Below are 9,609 nucleotides of genomic sequence, written 5' to 3'. Positions count from 1 at the left end.
GACATTTCTCCAAAGAAGATATACAGATTGCCAACAAGCACATGAAAGAATGCTCAACATCATTAATCATTAGAGAAATGCACATCAAAACTACACTGAGATATCATCTCACACCGGTCAGAATGGCCGTCATCAAAAAATCTAGAAAAAATAAATGCTGGAGAGAGTGTGGAGAAATGGGAACACACTTGCACTGTTTGTGGGAATGTAAATTCATACAGCCACTGTGGAGAACAGTATGGAGGTTCCTTAAAAAACTACAAATAGAACTACCATACGACCCAGCAATCCCACTACTGGGCATATACCCTGAGAAAACCATAATTCAAAAAGATTCATGTACCAAAATGTTCATTGCAGCTCTATTTACAATAGCCAGGACATGAAAACAGTGAATTTTTATATTAATGATTTTCCCACCTTAAGAACTGCATATGTACACATTATTTCTCAAAATACAAACTAAGGAGTGTACTAAAAGGAAAAATTATCTCATATTTTGTCAAAACAGAAAGAATCACTTTCAAAATTTTGAGTGTACATATGTATACTAGTACATATGCTTTCATATTCTACTTCTTTATATTCATTTGTCACTTATTCAACAAATCTTCATTGAGTGCATATGCTAGGCACTGTGAACACAGAGATCAAGCCATGATCCCTTCTTTCAAGGAGCTTTCAGTCTAGATAGGAAAAAATAAACAAAAAGAAAATTAAATTATAGTGTGATAAGTACAGTAGGAATGGAAAAGGGGGAAAGGAGGTTTCATGAGAAACGTAAAAAATAGTTGGGAAGAATCTCGAAGTAGATGATTCCTGTGATTGGTTTCTTTGAAGAAAATATGGATCAACCATTTAAGAAAGAAAAAATATTACAAGCAAAAGAAGAAGCATTTGCAAAAGCAAAGAAACATAAATTAATATGCTAATTTTTAGGTGTTGCAAATAATTTAGTTTTAGTAGAGCATAGTGTATAGGAATATGGTAACATATCTAGAAATCAGGGGCCAGCAACCCACTAAATATTGTTGACATTAGACTTTAATACTGAAGGGGATAGAAAAACACAAAAAGGTTTTAAGTAGACAGCAATGATCAGATTCACATATTAAAGAGATAAATCTGCAGGAGTTTCAAGACTGGGTAAAATGGGTAAGAGGATGATTGCATCAAAGGTGGCTGCAGTGGTCTACATCAGGGGTCCCCAACCCCTGGTGCCAAAAAGGTTGGGGAACGCTGGTCTACATGGTAATAACAAGGGTCCTACTGAGGTATTACCACTGGAGATGGAGCCATGTCAACAATAGAACTGGCAGAACTCAGTAACCAATTGGAAGTCTCTGGCCTAGGGATAGAAGTATTTTATGATGACTTCAAGAGTTCTTGCTTGCTTAACTGGTTGATGTAGGAAAAAAGAGGATGTGAGAAAGATTTATTAATTATCGTCCAATAAATGCAGTTATGGAAATTTTGAATTTGATGGGCTTACAGTTTTATCCAATCAGATCACTCTAATGAAGAGTTTAATTTGTGGATTTTATCTAAGAGGAAAGACTTAGACTGGAGATAAGCAATTTGTTATTGACAAAAATGTGTATTCTTCTATTTGGGGGGAGTTATGTGTTATATATGTCCATTAGATCACCCCTTTGGATTTTTTGTGAAGAAAAATATTTATATTTGCTTTGCCAATATTTTGTTTAGGATTTTGTACCTATGTTCTCAAGTAAGGGTGCTTTTTTAGTTTCTCTTTTTTTGTTGTTTTAGATTATCCTTATCTAATGCTATTATTAAAGTTATGTTTGCCTCATGAAGATTGAGAGATTATTTCTTTTTCTCTCTCTGTGAGGATTATATTAAAATTGGATTATTTATTCTTGGATATTACCATCTCAGGTGTTTTCTTTGTCAGAAGATGTTTAACACATTCAACTTCTCTAATGATTTTTAAGACTATTCAAATTTTATATATATACTATATATATTATGTATGTGTATATATAATATACATTATGTATATAGTTATAGGTTTTACATTTATAAAGTTTTATATATATAGTTGTCACTTTTAATATATTGCTTTAAAATGAATATATATATTTCACCTAAGTTCTCTAATACACAGGTATACAATTGTCCATAATATCCTTTTAATCTTTTTTTAATCTCTGAAATATCTATAGTTAGGTCTCTCTTCCCAACTTTCATGTTGTTTATTTCAATTAAGTCAACAATAAAATTTACAAGCCAAACCAATATACTTTTGAGAATGAAAGGAGATGCTATTACTTATACCATAACAACAGGTGTCACCCTAGAGTATCACAGCAAGATGGGACATATGGCCTCTGGGTGAATATCTAGTTAGCTTTATATTCTTGATATTTGGCAGTGACACTTGTTTTTTTTCTGACATTTCTTTTAATTTAGCCATTCTCATGGTTGTGCCATGCAAAATAAAAAATAAAATTAGGCATATCATTTAAAATTAAATATTCAATGCAATGAAAGGATGCTGTTATCTGTATTTTATAGACAGCCTGTTCTAAATACTAATTATTAAATAAGATTATATGTAACTTCTTTGTGAAAATCTATCTATATTACAATTGATAAGAAATGAATAGATAGATAGCATTCATTGAGGATTTACTGTATGTGGACCTCATGTAATCCTCATTAAAATATATGTGTCCAATATTATCTCCACTTGAAAGACAATAAAACCTGAGGCTAATTTTGCTCACAGTCACATAGTTGAGAAGTGATGGAACTATGATCCAACTTGGGTCTCTCTGAATTTTTCCAACTCAGAGTTACTATTTAAGATACTGAAAATTCCCAATAATAAGTAAATAATCATTCTATATTCAAAGAACTTTTCAAAATATAATTAGCTGTGAAACTTATCTTTTTAATATTAAAAAAACTGCCTTTGGTTGTCTTATTAGCATTAGTGAAATATTATTCATTGAAAAATTTTAAGTTATCTATTCCACATTAAGATATATAAATGCCTAGGAATTCTTCCATTAATGTTTGAGAACTTTCAATCACTCATTCATTTAAGCTAAAACTCAGAATGAAGCACGTTCTACTGACAGTGCTAAGTAAAGTTCTGATTGCTAGACATACAATGTTGAACTAAAGAGAGACATCTCCCACTTTCAAGGAGCTTTAATTGTAGAGGGAGAGCAGAAAATAATGAAGTAGGGAGAGCAGAAAATAATGAAGTAAGCCAACATATAATGAAATTTAAAGTAGTAATTAGTTCTAGAAATAAATAACAATGAAGTAGTATGAAGGCATAAAGAGTGACCAACATGGATGTGATCATAGATCAGACCTGAATGAACCAATGGAGAAAGTCCTGTGAAATTCTGTAGCTAGCATGCCAGGCCAGGGGAATAGAATGGGCAAAGGCCTCCCCACAGGTGGAAAACAGACAAGTGTTTTCAGTTTGGCAGCAAGACAGTAAGCAACAAGCATGGCAGGGAATAAATTTAGAGAGGTAAGATATAAGATCGCACTCAAAATGAAATGTTAAACATTTTCTGCTTTGTTTATTACTGAGAACTATGCACAATATGCTCCTTACCATCTCTGACCACTTGTTATCCTTCAAATTCATGACATTCCTGCTATCGCTGGTACTCTGGAAGAAGCAAAATATACTTGGTAGTAAGAGGCTGTATATCCTCTTCAGAACAGAAGCTGAGGGCTTCCCTGGTTGCGCAGTGGTTGAGAGTCCACCTGCCGATGCAGGGGACACGGGTTCGGGCCCAGGTCTGGGAAGACCCCACATGCCGCAGAGCAGCTGGGCCCGTGAGACATGGCCACTGAGCCTGAGCGTCCGGAGCCTGTGCTCCACAACGGGAGAGGCCACAACAGTGAGAGGCCCGCGTACCACAAAAAAAAAAAAAAAAGAACAGAAGCTGAAGGGAGATTGATAAATGCAGGATAGATAGGAGAGACACATCCCAAATTGAGGGTCCATAATGACTTTGCAGTGTGTCAATTTCTCTAGGCTAAATTATGCTCCCAAGAATTCTTTCTAGTATGTGCCTGGATGGGGAATAAAGGACAGTTCAAAAAATATTCTTTTGCAATGGTTTGAAGAATGAAAGTAGCCGTGTGCATGTGCACATGCGTGCACACACACACAGCTTCTCCCAGTCAAACGAATCTTCAGTTATTGCTCTGAAGGGACTTTTGCAGATGTAATTACCATTCCTAATCAGTTGACTTACTTACTTTATTTATTTATTTGTTGGGGTATAGTTGCTTTACAATGTTGTGTTAGTTTCTGCTGTACAGCGAAGTGAATCAGTTATACATATACATATATCCCCTGGTTTTTGGATTTCCTTCCCATTTAAGTCACCACACAACACTGAATAGAGTTCCCTGTGCTATACAGCAGGTTCTCATTAGTTATCTATTTTATACATACCAGTGTATATATGTCAATCCTGATCTCCCAATTCATCCCACCCCGCCTTTCCCCCCTTGGTGTCCATATGTTTGTTCTCTACGTCTGTGTCTCTATTTCTGTTTTGCAAATAGGTTCATCTGTGCCATTTTTCTAGATCCCACATATATGCGTTAATATACGATATTTGTTTTTCTCTTTCTGACTTACTTCACTCTGTAAGACAGTCTCCAGGTCCATCCACGTCTCTACAAATGACCCAATTTCATTCTTTTTAATGGCTGAGTAATATTCCATTGTATATATGTACCACATCTTCTTTATCCATCCATCTATTAATGGACATTTAGGTTGCTGTTTTCTAAGTATAATTGACCTACAACACTATATTAGTTTCTGTTACACAAAATAGCGATTCGCTATTTCTATGCATTTTTAAATGATCTCCATGGGAAGTCCATACAAATCTTTGTATATCACCATACGAAGATTTTACATAGTTATTGACTATATTCCCCACACTGTACATTTCATACTCATGACTCATTTGTTGGCAACTGGAAGTTTGTAGCTCTTAATCTCCCTCACCTATCCTTCCTGATGATTATGTTTCAAAGGAATGGCTCTCAGATCCTTGAGAAAAACACTTCTGAGTTGTAGTGGATACATATTCACAACTGTAAGCTCTTTTGAGTAAATGCTCTGAAAAAAGTAGGTCAGGGTCCTGTCATCAGGCTGGACCAAACAGTAAATTCTCCTTGCAGTGTTGAGATTTCTCAAGCAGGCTTTTTAATGGGGGTAAGGGTGGGGTCAATGGGGAATTGGGGGTCATCCTAGGGGCTTGGCAAGTCTCTTAGTGCAGGGATTTGGACAGAGTTATGTGCTGAGACTTCTGCAGTTCTCGTTAGTCCATTTTCTACAATCTCTATGCTCCTCCCTATACTTACTGCTGCTGTTTTTGTTCCAGCTGTTATAATATCTGTCCTGGATAATTGCAATAGCCTCATAAGTGATTTTCCTACAGTGAGATGAAGAAGAAAAGGGAAAGAAGTTGAGAGATGGGAAATGGGAAGGAAGAGAGAAGAAAGGAGAAGAGGAAAGAGGAGGAATAGAGGTAGGAGGATGGGAGTGGAAGAAAGGGATTTGAAAAACGTTGAGGAACTAAACCAAATTAAGAGTTGATTCCAGAGAATAAATAAGACTGTTGATATAATGCATTCCTATACGGTCTAGAAGGTAAGATTCTGGTTTTCACCCAAGTATCATTGGTGCTTATTTTTAGATTTTCATTTAAGAGTCTTACATAGATAGGAGATGAAGGTTACTTTTTATTTATGTCAAGTTAATTTTTAAACTTTTTATTATAGGTTCTTTTCCGAAGGTGTTGATTAAGCTCTGTGGAGTTATTCATGCATTCTTACAACAAATATTTATTGAACAGTGCCAGGAACTGTGTTAGACACTAGAGATCCAAACATTCCTTTATTTCAGGTACCACTGCCTGTGGGATGCTTATATCTAACACCTCAGCTTCACTATACTCATACACACTTATACACACACATACAAACATATCAGCATTCCATCTGTCCAGATACAACCCCATATTTTTTTAATCATCCATCTCAGCAAGAAAAAGTAATATAGAGCCCCTAAGATCCAATAAGATGTGTTTCCTTTTATTCCCTAAATTCATTCTAGTCACCTTATCCTCAACCACACCCATGGGTCTCCAATTCCAAAGTGTCCCTCATAACTTCCCTGTCTTTCTTCTCCTTCACCCTTCCCTTCTTCCTCTGTTTCCATAGCTCTCTGTTACTGCCCAGAGTCCCATGAGCTTATTCCTACATCCTGTGGGCAGCTCTTTCTTCCCCATTCCCACTCCGTTGCTTGAAATATCAGGAAATAATCTTTCCGTTAACTAGACTTAAGTATTTGATGAATGAAAGTCTAATGGAGGGACTTTTGGTTTCCTGCCCAGCATGTAAGGAGCTTATGAGTTGCTACACAATACTAGCAACAAGTAAAAGGCTGAGCAAACTGAAAAACCAACAAGACTTCTTGGATTCATCAGAGACAATGAAGTCACAGGGCAAACTGCCTCCATTAAAATTGTAGAGAGAGATGGATGGATACAGAGAATGATAACTCTCCAGAGCAGAAACCCACACAGGGACCTCTGTGGGAATTGCCACTGGGGTAGGAAAACCTGAATTATAATTGACAATTTTCTGGAGGCTCAGTGTGGACAAATCTGAAAGTTAAAAACTCCAGAGCAGCCTAGTCATAGTGGGAGGCTCCACACTTTTGTGAGTTTTATCCCAAGGAATTCTACCAGGTCCTCACAGTGAATATCTCATGCTACTGGCAGTGGGAGAGGAAAAGTAACCATTTTGAAATAAACTAGAACTTTCTGTTCTTCTTAACAAGGCCTCTCATCGGGAGAATCTATTTTACTAGATCATAACCTACTGGAGTTTTATCAGTGCCTTGCCTACCTGAGGGAAATTTTTGAACTACTCAACTATGAATTTAAAATAACTATGATTAATATACTAAGATCTCTAATGGAAAATAGATAATATGCAATAACAGATACATGATCCAAGCAAAGAAATGGAAATTTTTAACGAAGAATAAAAAAAATGCTTGAGATCAAAATCACTGTAACAGAAATGAAGAACGCCTTGTTTGCACTCATTAGTAGAGTAGACATGGTTGAGGAAAGAATCTCTTACCTGGAGGATATGTAAAAAGAAACTTCCAAAGCTGAAAAGCAATGAGAAAAAAAGACTAAAAGAATAACAATAATAATCAAGGACTGTGGGATAACTACAAAAGGGGTAATATATGCATAATGGGAATATCAGAAGGAGAAGAAAAAGAGAAAGAAGCAGAAGAAATATTTGAAGCAATAACGACTGAGAATTTTTCCTAACTTCATGTCAGACACCAAGTCACAAATTCAGGAAGCTCAAAGAACACCAAGCAGGATAAAGGCCAAGAAAAGAAAAAAAAAAAAAAAGACTACTCCTAAGTATATAATTTTAAAATTATATAAAAATCAAGGATAAAGAAAAAAATCTCAAAAGAAGCCAACCCCCCCCACACACCTTATCTATAGAAGAGAACTTACTTATAAGAATTACAACTCACATCTCCTCAGAAACCTGCAAGCAAGAAGAGAGTGGAGTGAAATAGTTCAAATATTGAGAGAAAACACCCACCGACCTAGAACTCTGTACCCTACAAAATTATTCTTCAAAATGAAGGAGAAATAAAGACTTTTGAGACAAACAAAAATCAGAGGAAATTTGTGACCAGTAGATCTGCCTTGCAAGAATTGTTAAAAGAAGATCTTCAAAGAGAAGGAAAATGATATAGTTAAGGAACTCAGATATAGATAAAGAAGGGAAGAATATTAAAGAAAGAATAAGTGAGAATTTATTTTTCGTACTCTAACTGATTTGCTACATAGCATTGTTTTCAAAATAATAATAGCAGTAATATATTTGATGATTATAACATATATAAAAGAAATGAATAACAGCAATGAGACAAAGAATGGAAGAAAAGAATTAGGAGTATTTTGTTATTATAAGGTACTTGTACTACTATACCGTGAAGTAGTATAGTGTTATTTAAAAGTGAAATTGGATTAGTTTTAAAAGTATATTGCAAAATCTAGGTCACCACTAAAATAAATTTTAAAAGAAATAAACTTAATATGCAAAGAAAGGAGAGAACATGGAATGAATTAAAACCACAAATGGCAGAAAAAGAGTGGAAAACAAAAATAGGAAAAAAGAACAAGGACAATAAGTAGAAAACAGTAAAAATATATGGTAGATCTTAATCCAGTACATCAATAATCACTTTTCAAGTTGATGGTATAGGGCTTCCCTGGTGGCACAGTGGTTAAGAATCCACTTGCCAATGCAGGGGACAAGGGTTTGATCCCTGGTCCTGGAAGATCCCACATGGCACGGAGCAACTAAGCCTGTGCACCACAATTACTGAGCCTGCACTCTAGAGCCCGTGAGCCACAGCTACTGAAGCCTGCATGCCTAGAGCCCCTCCTCTGCAACAAGAGAAGCCACCACAATGAGAAGCCCGAGTACCGCAACAAAGAGTAGCCCCACTCACTGCAACTAGAGAAAGCAGGCGTACAGCAAGAAAGACCCAATGCAGCTAAAAATAAAGTAAATAAAATAAATAAATTTTAAAAAGAGAAAATTGCACAATTTAAAATAAATAGGTTACATCTCACACATTTTTGTGCCTTTGAAAAAAAAATGTTGATCATATAAATCAAGCAAAAAGACACAAGATTTCAGAATGGATCAAAAAACAAGATCCAAGTACATGTTGTTATAGAGAGGAAAATGTTTTTCTTAACCCTCTCAGGGACCACGGCTGGATCTGAATATTAAATTAACAATTACAGACTAGCAAAGGAAAAGCATGAACTTTAATATGTTTTAGGTGACATGGGAGATTTCATAAGGAAATAAGCACCTGAAAAAACACTTAGACCTCAGCATTATTTTTCTTAACATCTTTATTGGAGTATATAGATTTACAATGGTGTGTTAGTTTCTGCTTTATAAAAAAGTGTATCAGCTAAACATATACATATATCCCCATATCTCCACCCTCTTGCGTCTCCCTCCCACTCTCAGTATCCCACCACTCTAGGTGGTCACAAAGCACTGAGCTGATCTCCCTGTGCAATATGGCTGCTTCCCACTAGCTATCTATTTTACATTTGGTAGTGTATATATGTCCATGCCACTCTCTCACTTCATCCCAGCTTACCATGCCCCTCCCCTTGTCCTCAAGTCCACTCCCTATCTCTACGTCTTTATTCCTGTCCTGTCCCTAGTTTCTTCAGAACTTTTTTTTTTTTTTAGATTCCATACATATGTGTTAGCATATGGTATTTTCTTTTCTCTTGCTGGCTTACTTCACTCTGTAAGACAGACACTAGGTCGATCCACCGCAATACAAATAACTCAATTTCATTTCTTCTTATGGCTGAGTAATATGTCATTGTATATATGTGCCACATCTTCTTTATACATTAAACTGTCGATGGACACTTATGTTGCTTCTATGTCCTGGCTATTGTAAATAGAGCTTCAATGAACATTGTGGTACATGACTCTTTTTGA

Source organism: Physeter macrocephalus, chromosome 21, assembly GCF_002837175.3.
Source record: "Physeter macrocephalus isolate SW-GA chromosome 21, ASM283717v5, whole genome shotgun sequence".
In the NCBI taxonomy this organism is placed as follows: Eukaryota; Metazoa; Chordata; class Mammalia; order Artiodactyla; family Physeteridae; genus Physeter; species Physeter macrocephalus.
This window is presented reverse-complemented; position numbering follows the sequence as displayed.